The sequence below is a fragment of the Scophthalmus maximus genome, chromosome 12, assembly GCF_022379125.1.
Source record: "Scophthalmus maximus strain ysfricsl-2021 chromosome 12, ASM2237912v1, whole genome shotgun sequence".
NCBI lineage: Eukaryota > Metazoa > Chordata > Actinopteri > Pleuronectiformes > Scophthalmidae > Scophthalmus > Scophthalmus maximus.
In genome coordinates, this window is record NC_061526.1 from 188,077 (window position 1) to 200,554 (window position 12,478).

The window sequence follows — 12,478 nt, forward strand, 5'->3', positions numbered from 1 at the left end:
AGTACCAACAGTATAAAAAAACCTTCTTCCACAGTAGCAGAATGTACAGTGTGAGAATGACTACAGCCCCCCAGTGAACTGACACTCTCTCTCTCTCCCTCTCTGAGCGCATGCGTGAGTGGTGAGCGAGTGGTGAGTGTTTGTTGCGGGACGAGTGAGTTTTCGAACTTTCTTCTTTCTATGTGTTTTGTGTTTGTTGTTTGTGTTTCGTGAGTTTTGTGAGTTTGTTAGTTTGTGGTTGTGGTGTTTGCTCTGCTTGGTGTCTGAAGGCAGTCGGGCGTCATGCAAAGCTGGAGAGGCTGACTCGCCGACACGCGGTGAGGATCTCAGCGATGGTCGGATGCTCTGTGGAGGAGGCCAGCCTCACTGTGGGAGAGCTAGTCGGCTTCCACAGTGTCAAGTCCGCCTCTGGCATGAACAGTGCCATCCTCATCTTCCTCGACGATGTTGCTAAAGTTGAGCAGGTGGTGGAGAACGGCATCGTGGTGCTTGACACCTTCATGCCGGTTCTCCCGCTGGTGAACCCGGCGACAAAGATAATTATATCTAACGCACCTCCGTTTATGAAAAACGATCTGGCCAAAGAGCTGTCATGCTACGGTCAGCTGGTGTCCCCGATCAATCTGGTTCTGCTGGGGAGCAAGTCCCCGAAACTGAAGCACGTGGTGTGTCACAGGAGACAAGTGACTTTTAGTCTGACTTTTAGCTTCAAGGTGGAGGGTTTTAGCTACGTGGTGTTTGCCACTTCTGAGACAATGACGTGCATTGGTTCTGGGGAGGAAGGACACTTGATCCGGTCATGCCCAGAAAAGAGAGAGCAGGCCGGGCCGAGCCCGAGCCGGCCGGGGCCGACAGGTGCGCAGCGGTCTGGACAGGGGACAGGAAAGGAGAAGGGACAGGAGACAGGTCAGGAGACAGGACAGGAGACGGGACAGGAGACGGATCAGGAGACAGGACAGGAGACAGGACAGGAGACGGGACAGGAGACAGGTCAGGAGACGAGACAAGAGACGGGACAGGAGACAGGACACGGATCAGGAGACAGGACAGGAGACGGGACAGGAGACAGGTCAGGAGATGGGACAAGAAACAGGCCAGGAGATGGGACAGGAGACATGGCACAAGAGGGGGGGAAAAAGAGGGAAGGAGAAAGTAGCAGGAGAAGCGAGAAACCAGGGGCAAAGAAACAAGCAAAGAAGAATGATAAAATAGGCTGCAGTGAGAGTGTGAATGATAAAGGAAGCTGCAGTGAGAGTGTGAATGATAAAAGAAGCTGCAGTGAGAGTGTGAATGATAAAAGAAGCTGCAGTAAAAGTGTGAATAATAAAAGAAGCTGCACTGGGAGTGTGAATGATAAAAGAAGCTGCAGTGAGAGTGTGAATGATAAAGGAAGCTGCAGTGGGCAGGGTGAGAGTGTGAATGATGACGCCATGATGACTGAACAGATTTCTGAATTTGAAAAAAGTCTGGTGAACAAATCCAATAAAAACAAGAGAAAAAACAGCAGTGACAAAGGTCAGAACGGAGCTAAAGCGAGAAAGGCCCTGGAGGAGGGATCAGATAACGATGAGGAGTGTGAGTGGACACCATCACAGGAGGAGGAAATCACTTTGTATCCGCTGGATAAAATCAAGGCTTTTCTGTCGCTCACTAAGGGGATGAGGGCCGTGAAGACGGAGGAGTTCTTCCCAGATCTCAGAGGGTGCATCAGCTCTGTGACTCGGCTGAGGAGGGAAGATGATGCCTTCAGTGACCAAGGTGTACAGACTTAAGAAATTGGTGACGAAGGTCCGAGCGCATCTCATAGGAGACGATGTATAGTTTTAATACAGTACTCAACATACTTGTTGTATGTGTTTTTGTTCCTTTGTTTTTTTCTTCTATAGCTGACATTAAAATAGGATATTTAAACATAAATGGAGCAAGAAGTGTTTTAAAAACAGTTTATCTTTATAAATTGTTTGAGCTCAAACACCCAGACGTGGTTTTATTACAGGAAACTCACAGTGTTGATGAGAAAAAGCATGACTGGAAGAGGGAGTGGCCGGGCAAATCTTCCTCAGCCACAAACTATCCAACAGTGGTGGAGTGGCAGTTCTGTTCTCAAAGAACTTCACTCCCTGTTCTTTGGAGGTGGAGGAAATCATGGGTGGCCACATCCTAAAGATAAATGTGCAATATGAAAATGCAAAAATGTTTTTTATAAATATTTATGCACCAGCTTTTAGCCCCGACAGATTAAGATTTTTAGATGTTTTGAGTGACGTGGTTGGGTCGTGTTCTGATGAGTTATTATTTATGGGGGGAGATTTTAACTGTACAGAAAATTACAAACTAGACAGAAACCACCTGGAGCCTCATCCTGCCGCTGCAGCAAAACTGCGACGTATAATTGCAGCGCATGAGCTGAAAGACGTGTGGAGAGGTTTTAACAGGACAGACAGACAATACACCTGGACTCACTCATAGAGACAACCTCCTGTCATTAGCCAGACTCTACCGTTTTTATTGTTTTAAACATCAGTTTGGTATTTTTAAATCCTGTCACATATCCCCTGTTGGTTTGTTGGACCTTTGCCTGGTTCAGTGCTCCTTTTATGTTCAGAATGTCAAGCTACAAAGTGCATATTGGCATTTTAACACCAGTCTTTTAAACGACATAGCTTTTAAAGAAGCTTTTAATTTTCTCTGGTTGTCACACAGACAAAATAAATCCAGATTTTATTCAGTGCAGCAGTGGTGGGACATCAGGAGGGTTTTAATTAAGCAGTTTTGCCAACAGTATACTCACAATTTCACCAAGCACATTACCAGGTCTCTTCAAGACCTAGAGATAGAAGTAGTAGAACTGCAAAATCTAGTAGATTCTACAGGAAATCAAGGGCATGTTGAAGCTCTTAAATATAAAAAGGCTGCTTTAGCCAACTTGTTGATCGTGACAGCACAGGGTGCTCTGGTCAGATCCAGATTTATGATGGATGCCCCCACACAGCACTTCTTAGGCCTGGAAAGGAGGAACGGACAGAAAAGATCTTTCACTCCCTGCGTGTTGAAGACGATCCAGTATTAATGAAACCACCGAGATCCAGAGATACGCCACATCCTTCTACCATGAACTCTACAGGAAGGAATACGTAGAGGATGTGGACGTGGCTGGATCCTTTTTTAATGGACTCCCCAAAATAGACGTTGCCTCGACCACAGTCCTGGATGCAAAGCTCACTAAAGATGAGCTGCATGAGGCAGCGATGAGTCTGGCGTGTGGCAAAGCTCCCGGCATCAACGGTTTACCCGTCGACTTTTACAAATCATTTTGGTCGATTGTGGGCGAGGATCTGCTGGAGGTCGTCGATGACAGCCTCTGTACAGATCGGCTGCCACTGAGGTGCAGGAGGGCAATCATCACCTTACTGCCGAAGAAAGGAGACCTGCAGGAGTTAAAAAACTGGAGACCTGTGTCTCTGCTGTGTGGGGACTATAAAATCCTGTTCTCGCCACGAGGCTTCGACAGGTACTCGATGAAGTCGTCCACGTGGATCAGACCTACTGTGTGCCCGGCAGGTTAATAAGTGATAACATAACTTTGATTCAACATGTTTTGGACGTCTCTAGCTCATTGGGCATTGATACTGGTCTTATTTCCATAGACCAGGAAAAGGCTTTTGATCGGGTTGAACACCAGTACCTGTGGCAAACACTGAGTGCTTTTGGGTTCAGCCCAGGTTTCATTGCCAAGGTCCTGTACCGTGACATTGCGAGTATATTAAAAATTAATGGTGGGTTATCTGCACCTTTTGTTGTGGAGAGGGGGGTACGACAGGGATGCTCCCTGTCTGGGATGCTGTACTCCCTCGCCATTGAGCCCCTTCTCCACAAACTCAGAAAATAACTTACCGGTGTACGTTTCCCAGGTGTCTCATCGTTTTTTAAAATGTCAGCGTATGCTGATGATATTGTCATCATTTTAAACAAACAGAGCGACGTAATTTTGTCGGAGGAAAACCTCACTCTTTTTAATAAAATATACTCATCCAAGGTAAATTGGAAAAAGAGTGAAGCGGTGATGGTTGGGAACGGGTCGGTGGGTAGTTTAGTTCTTCCGGGGGGATTAAAAAGGTGGGATGAGGTACCTGGGTTTGTTTTTAGGGGATGAATCCGAAACAAAGAAGAACTGGGATAATGTTTTTGAAAAATTTGAGGAGAAGTTAAAAAGGTGGATGTGGCTTATTCCTTGTTTGTCCTAAAGGGGGAGGACATTAATAATAAATAACCTGGTGTCATCCTCCTTGTGGCACCGTTTAGCCTGTGTGGACCCTCCTCCCGGACTGCTGCCCAGGATCCAGGCAGTCCTGGTGAACTTTTCTGGGACAAGCTGCACTGGATTCCGCAGGCAGTTCTGTTCCTGCCTAAGGAAGAAGGAGGCCAGGGTCTCGTGCACCTGGCCAGCCGAGGTGCCGCTTTGAGACTACAGTTCATCCAAAGACTCCTGTTCGGACCTAAGGCCCTGGTCTGGAGGCCACTGGCTCAGCTTGCCCTGGCACGTGTTGGAGGTCTGGGTTTAAGCGACTTTTCCTGATGGATTTTAAGACTTTAAGACTTCCTTTTCAGACTCTGCCCGTTTTTATTGAGCAGTTTTTAATGTGTGGAACATGTTGGTGAAGGTGCGACTGGTGCAGAGTTCCTCCCTGCACTGGTTGCTGCAGGAGCCTGTGGTGTACCCTGGATATCTGGACGCCCCCTGCTGGGCAGGAGTAGCAGTCTTTCAGACGTTCTGCAGAGCAGGGATCCTGACCCTGGGATCTGTTGTGGAACATACCGGACCTGCTCTGGACAATGCAGCTGCTCTAGCAGCAAGACTGAGCATGAGATCAGTCCGCATCATCAGCAGATTGCTGGACATGGGGAAACGTAGTCTGACTGATCACAAACTTTTAATGATAAAAGATTACAGTGATGGTTTTATTGTACCAAACGCAAATGATCCGTTTTCATGCCTAGCTTTGCGCTCTGGTTTTAATGTGACTGACGGTCTCATGTCAGTCCACAACATTCGTGGTTTTAATCTTGACCAGGCTAAAGGTAAGGTGTTGTACAAGATGATGGTTGTGTGTCTGAATGAGAGAAAGTTGACTGAGCGGGTTGACACACCTTGGCGTGGTCACCTGGACCTGGGAGCTGAGGTCATGCCGGCCTGGAGTAGCCTGTACAAGCCTCCACTGGCCAAGAAAGTGGCTGACCTCCAGTGGCGATTGCTTCACGGGGCAGTAGCGGTCAACGCCTTCATGTCTGTGATAAACACAGACACCAGAGACACGTGTCCATTTTGTCCAGAGTGAAAAACTGTCTTCCACTCTTTCCTCCTCTGCGAGCCTCTGCTGCCACTCTTCATGTTGCTGCAGAATTTGTTTAGTAAAGCAGGAGAATTTTTCTCTGAACAAACGTTTATACTTGGTTTTAAGTACAAAAAAATGTATAAACACAAATCAGCTTTTCAACTTTCTCTTGGGACAGGCTAAATTGGCAATTTATGTGAGTAGGACGAGACAGATCAACGTCTCGGTGGACCACGACTACTGTTGACCAGAATGATCAAAGCGAGAGTCATGATAGATTTGAATTATTACAGAGCGATGAAAGACATGGATGAGTTCACCAGCAAGTGGACGTATAGAGATGTCCTCGGCTCAATGAAGGACAAGAAGCTGCTGTTTCCTTTACATCTACTGTGCTCATATGACGTTTATCTTATTTATCTATTCATTGATTTGACTTCAATCTGAAGACTGTTGTTTGTTTGTTTATTTGTTTGTTTGTTTTTAAATGTTTTAATTCAGTTTGTTTGAAAAAATTATAAAATAAAGTTTTGTTTAAAAATCAAAATCTCTCTCTCTCTCTCACACACACACACACACACACACACACACACACACAACACACACACACACACACAGTGGCACTTCCTGCACCCATTTTCCTTGCTCTTCCTCCTACTTTCATTCTCTGTCTATCCTCTGATTTCAGCTCTTTCACTCTCTGTTTAAGTTTAAGTCTGTCATTGTGATCAATTAACCAATCAATTAACAGATAAGCTAAACAATGTAGTCAATTGATTGCATTTGCAATATACAGTGTTAATTCGTGATTAATTCGTATTGGATTTAAATCTTCCATTCCATCAATGAAGCCTTTGAGTGAAAAATATAAACACCATTGAGTTTGAAAGCTCAGTCTCGATCATGAACTAAAGAGATGAAGACTAAATTTCCACTATCTATGTTTTTATCAAAGTTTCTATCAAAATAACAATAATATTAAATCAATTGGCGTTAACATTTAATCCAACTTACTTAGGTGAGTAATTGATTAATAAATGAATGAATAAATAAATAAATGAACTCCAGCAGTGGGAGCTCTGATCGGCCAGCCATTCAGTCTAGAAATAGGTTGAATTACTTTATATACACTTGTTACATTAATAACATGTATTGATACATTTGATTGAATATCACAAGAGTTAGTATACCTAAATACGTATAGTAAATATTGATATCAGTCTAACAGTAAGGGGAGCAGACTGATTCTTCCCCTCAGCTCTGACACCTGAGTGAGATTCTTTAAAGGGCCCATATTATGCCCCCTTTTACACAAGTTACATTGGTTTTCAGGTGTGTGCACTACATGTCTTTGCCATTCCATGTCAAAACACCTCAAGGGTCAAGCCACACAGCACCCTCCTCTTTCTGTATAAACAGCCCTGTGAGTCTATGGTCAATTCCAGAGCTTTCCTGCTCCCTCCTCGCCCCCCTCCCTTCGTGTTCCGCAAAGCTCCGCCTCGCTCCTCCCCGGGTCTGCTGCGCAACTACGGCGTTGCGCTGCCATGACAACAGTCGCACGTAACAAGGTACATACACGACGTAGAGACCCGGGAGGCACAGCGAACACGTTCTCCATCATTACACACAGAGCACAAGGGGCTGGGCGATAGAACGTTAACGACATCCCGGCCGCGAGTCTAGCTACGCCGGTAGCCGGTAGCCGCAAGCTCCGCCGCGAGCTCCGCCGCAAGCCGGCAGCCACGACCGACCGCCGGCAGCCGCGACCGACCGCCAGCAGCGGTCACCTCACGTCGGCAGCCGCGACCAAACGGTCACCTCACGTAACCATGGCGTAGACGCGATCTGTTTTTCTGCACTTCAAGGGGGGAGGTGCTGCTCAGGTTGGGGGCGTGGTCGCCCAAGTAGCAGGAGTCAACTTACGTCACTTGACGCCCGGGCTGTGAATGGCTCGTTTACAGAACGTCTGCCAAACCACGAATCAACGACTCATTGTTTTCTTTTCATTCTCCGTGGGCTGGCAGACACCCCAGATAACCAAATATACGTGGAGGCAGGCTGAAAAGGTGCCCGGAGCATAATATGGCCCCTTTAAACAAACTGAGCGGGCTCTCTGGGTGTCAGCATGTGTTGGCAGGAGATGGAGGCTCAGCGTAACAAGGTACATACACGACATAGAGACCCGGGAGGCACAGCGAACACGTTCTCCATCATTACACACAGAGCACAAGGGGCTGGGCGATAGAACGTTAACGACATCCCGGCCGCGAGTCTAGCTACGCCGGTAGCCAGTAGCCGCGAGCTCCGCCGCAAGCCGGCAGCTGCGACCGACCGCCAGCAGTGGTCACCTCACGTCGGCAGCCGCGCCCAAACGGTCACCCCACGTAACCATGGCGTAGACGCAATTTGTTTTTCCGCACTTCAAGGGGGGAGGTGCTGCTCAGGTTGGGGGCGTGGTCGCCCCAGTAGCAGGAGTCAACTTACGTCACTTGACGCCCGGGCTGTGAATGGCTCGTTTACAGACTGTCTGCACGATCAACCCAAACCACGAATCAACGACTCATTGTTTTCTTTTCATTCTCCGTGGGCTGGCAGACACCCCAGATAACCAAATATACGTGGAGGCAGGCTGAAAAGGTGCCCGGAGCATAATATGGCCCCTTTAAATAAACTGAGCGGGCTCTCTGGGTGTCAGCATGTGTTGGCAGGAGATGGAGGCTCAGCGTGTACATTGTCTTCACGTCCACATTTAGGTATGCCAGATGAGCAGAAGTTTCAGGGAGTCAGGGAGGAAGAGGTATTTTGGCTGGGATTGCTTTGCCACTCAGTGCCTAAGAGCTGGAGGATGGATCCAAAAAAAATAAAAAGTCTGCCAGTGCACTCCAGATTATTTTTCATCTGTGTCTGTCTTACAACACACTTTTGAGTCAAAATAATAGAGAAATGAACATCAGGCACATCATGTGATACTGTGACTACTCTCTTAAAAAAAAGCATGAGTGAGGTGGGAGGAAAAAGCATATCTGCCTCCAATAACAAGACAGAAGTGCGAAGTAGCAACATATCATAAAAACTGACAGGCAGCGAATACACCCTCAACTAAGCAGACACTTTTGTCCAAAGCGACTTACAATGAGTGCATTCAACCATGAAGACATTACTCAAAAGTACATAAACATTCATCAAATAGGCAAAAAAACGCTTCAAGTTTTTTTGTGTGTGTTTAATATAATACATTCAGGTATTAAGCTGAAGTCTGAACAGGTGAGTTTTCAGTCTGCGACGAAAGCATTGAAGGGATTCTGCTGTCTTGATGTCAATGGGGAGCTCGTTCCACCATTGAGGAACAAGGACAGAAAACAGACGGGATATAGATGAGCGGTGGCTGCCTGCCCCACGCAATGAGGGAGTAGCAAGCCATTTGGCAGTAGCAAAGCGGAATGGACAGCTTGGGGTATAAAGTTTGACCTTTTTCTGGATGTAGGAGGGGCTTGAACCATTCGCAGCAAGGTAGGCGAATACCAGTGCCTTGAATCAGATTCCATCCACCATTGGAATCAAGCCAGTGCAGGGTGCGGTGGAGCGGTGTTGTGTGGGAGAACTTGGGTAGGTTGAAGACCAACCGGGCTGCTGCATTCTGGATGAGCTGCAGAGGTCAGATGGCACATGCCGGAAGACCAGCTAGGAGGGAATTTCAGTAGCCCAGGCGTGAGATGACAAGAGCCTGCACCAATACCTGCGACGCCTTCTTTGTGAGGAACGGACTATCCTCCTGATGTTGTGGAGGATGAATCTGCAGGAGCGGGTCGTCACTGCAATGTTGGCAGTGAAGGACAGCTGGTCATCCAGTGACACACCCAGGTTCCTTGCAGATTGAGTAGGGGTCACCACCGAGTTCTCAATGGTGATGGAGAGGCCGTTGGTGGGAGACGCCTTCCCTGGGAGGAAGAGCATCTCGGTCTTGTCCAGATTGAGATTCAGGTGGTGCGTCGACATCCACTGAGAAATGTTAGCCAGACATGCAGAGATTCGTGCTTTCACCTGCGTTTCAGATTATAGAAAGGACCATATGAGTTGGGTGTCATCTGCTTAGCTATGGTGAGAAAAGCCATGTCAGTCAATAACAGAGCCTAATGATCGGGTGTACAGAGAGAAGAGGATGGGGCCCAGAACAGAGCCCTAAGGGATCCCAGTGGTGAGGTTGCAGGGTTTGGACATCGATCCTCTCTGCTTTGGGATATTCAATTGGCTGCATTCTGCAACCTCACCTCCAGACAGGAGTGGACTTGCCATCTGGATGCTCTGGAGAAGTCTGGAGAAGTAAAATACCAGCTGGCTTCACAAATCGCACCCTGAACAACACTATAGTAAAATGAATGAAGACAAATTAATTATTGGAATTATTTTGATTGCGTCATTTGTAAAATAGTTTGGCTCAAATGTTAAATTACAATTTAATTTTCTACAACACTTTATGACCATTCACACCATTCCCCTCTTGCATCATGTAATTGATGCTAATTATGAACTACTTTTGATATGAAATTTGGTTTAAAATTGCATTTGACGTACAGTCAAGAATTGATGGACAGTTTCAGACAAAGTCATCTGAGCATGGAGACTCATCAGTCTACTGTTAGACAAACTGTGTGTAGATGGTGACAGTTTAGGTTTGTGGCTACTCTCCCTGGAAGAGAGAGGCCACCTTTAATTACTCCAAAGGCATAACTCAGAATGATTTGTACATCTTCCTTTCACACCAAATTTTAAATGATACAGTATACTGTATGAGAGGCTTTTAACTATCCGGAGTGAATTGCAGTGACTTGAACAATATACTGTGCTAAAATGGCCCAATTTAATACAAGCAATACAAGTGCAAATGTCAGAGCCATTAAATGGCAACAGCAGATGAAGATGTTTCCCCTTTATTCCTGCATTTTTCCTTTTTTATGTTTCCTCTGTGCACTCTCACAGTGAGGGGGGCGCTTTCTAAGCAACCACTTAGAGCATGAGACAAGTGGGTCGGTCTGTTTTGTGAATGAAATTTTAAACTATAAAGTTTTCTCTGCTGCACAGCAAATTACACCTTACCCAGTAGTTAAAAACGATCAATCTCTAAACACAGCAAACAATCTCTGTCTATTAATTAGTAATTCTGTCTTCTCATTTGTATTTACAAATTGTATTCATCATTTAATGACTTGGTTTATGAATTGTATCACTATGAGTTACTTTTATGTGCCAACATTTTTTTTCATGTTTCCTGTGGATAATACAGACACTCGCTGTCCAGTTCGTGGAAATTACCGCTGTGGAATTTGATTGTTTTCTTTGGAAATTATATCTTCAATGCTAAAATTATTAATGTATATTATTTCACATTTAATATTATGTTCCAATACATTTTGTGGATAATTGAGTTTAGGTTTTAGGCGTTTTGCATTATGACAGGTGCTCTGTCAAGAGAAAAGTAGTTTTTAGCTCCCTGTTGATTTGCATTTGTAGGTGTAGTGCAGAAGCACACCACGAGTTTTCATTTGATTGTCTCCTGCAGGTTTTGGTTTTCCTGAGACTGTCCTCCACCCCAAAACGACCAAATGTTTATTTTTGAAGCAGCGCATTACGACGTGTGCAGTTGTTTTAAAGACCGCAGTCAGTGTTGGACCTAGTAAGTTTGTCAAGTTTCTATATTTAAATGGATTTGCTTCTATTGTGTAATGTAACCTAGACTGGAAAAATAATTTAATTACATATAAGAAATCCCTCCGAAATGCCAGAACTAATTATTATTCTTCACTAATAGAGGAAAATAAAAACAACCCCAGGTTCCTCTTCAGCACTGTATCCCGGCTGACAGAGAGTAAAAGCTCCACTGAACAGTCTATTCCTCCAACTCTAAGTAGCAATGATTTCATGAGCTTCTTTACTAATAAGATTATTACCATCAGAGAAAAAATGTATGACCTTCTTCCACAGACACACTGTCCAGTACAGTAGCCTCTGAACCAACAGTATCGCCTAATTTATATTTAGAATGCTTCTCCCCTATAGATCTGGCTGAGCTGACTTTACTTGTCACTTCATACAAGCCATCAACCTGTCTTTTAGATCCTATTCCATCAAGGCTATTTAAGGATGTATTACCTTTAATCAATAGTTCCATATTAGATCAGATCAATTTATCTCTATTAACAGGCTATGTACCAAAGGCCTTTAAGGTGGCAGTAGTTAAACCTCTGCTCAAAAAACACAGATATTTTAGCTAATGATAGACCCATATCAAACCTCCCCTTTATCTCTAAAGTCCTTCAAAAAACTGTTGCTAACCAGTTATGTGACTATTTACACAGGAATAGTCTGCTTAAAGACTTTCAGTCAGGGTTTAAAAAACATCATAGTACAGAAACAAATTATAAGAAAACACCACATTAATTTCCATTGCTACGCTGATGATACCCAGCTGTATTTATCTATAAACCCAGATGAAACTAATCAGGTAGACAAACCTCAGGACTGTCTTAAAGACATAAAGGCCTGGATGATACTTTTTTACTTCTAAATTCAGAAAAACTGAGGTCATTATCTGATCATATAGTTACCTTGGATGGTATAACCTTGGCCTCCAGCTCAACTGTGAGGAAACTTGGAGTTACCTTTGACCAGGACATGTCCTTTGACTCACACATAAAACTAGTCTCTAGGACAGCCTTCTTTCACCTGCGCAATATCAAGAACATTAGAAACATCCTATCTCAAAAGGATGCTGAAAAACTAGTCCATGCACTTGTCACTTCTAGACAGGACTACTGTAATTCATTACTGCTAGGATGCCCCAATAAGTCTGTGAAAAGCCTCCAGTTAATCCAAAAAGCAGCAGCACGAGTTCTGACAGGAACTACAAAAAGAAATCATATTTCTCCAGTGTTATCATCTCTGCATTGGCTTCCTGTAAAATTCAGAATAGAATATAGTGTATCTCTGACCCCAGAGCTGCAGGACCCAAACCTGTCATTATAATTTTTATTGTTATTATTATTATTATCACTAATAATAACAAAAACATGATTGTAATTTTTTGTAATAATAAGTATTAGTCTTTTAGAGACTAAAGCGAGCGGTTGTACAACTGTCCTCTCTATCTC

At 44.7% G+C, this 12,478-nt stretch overlaps 1 protein-coding gene across 22 annotated transcripts in view; it reads right to left on the minus strand.

Moving 5' to 3' along the window:
* Positions 1 to 12,478, minus strand: part of LOC118286501 (pleckstrin homology domain-containing family A member 5-like) — a 237,987-nt gene that overhangs the window by 96,814 nt on the left and 128,695 nt on the right. The window lies entirely within an intron of this gene.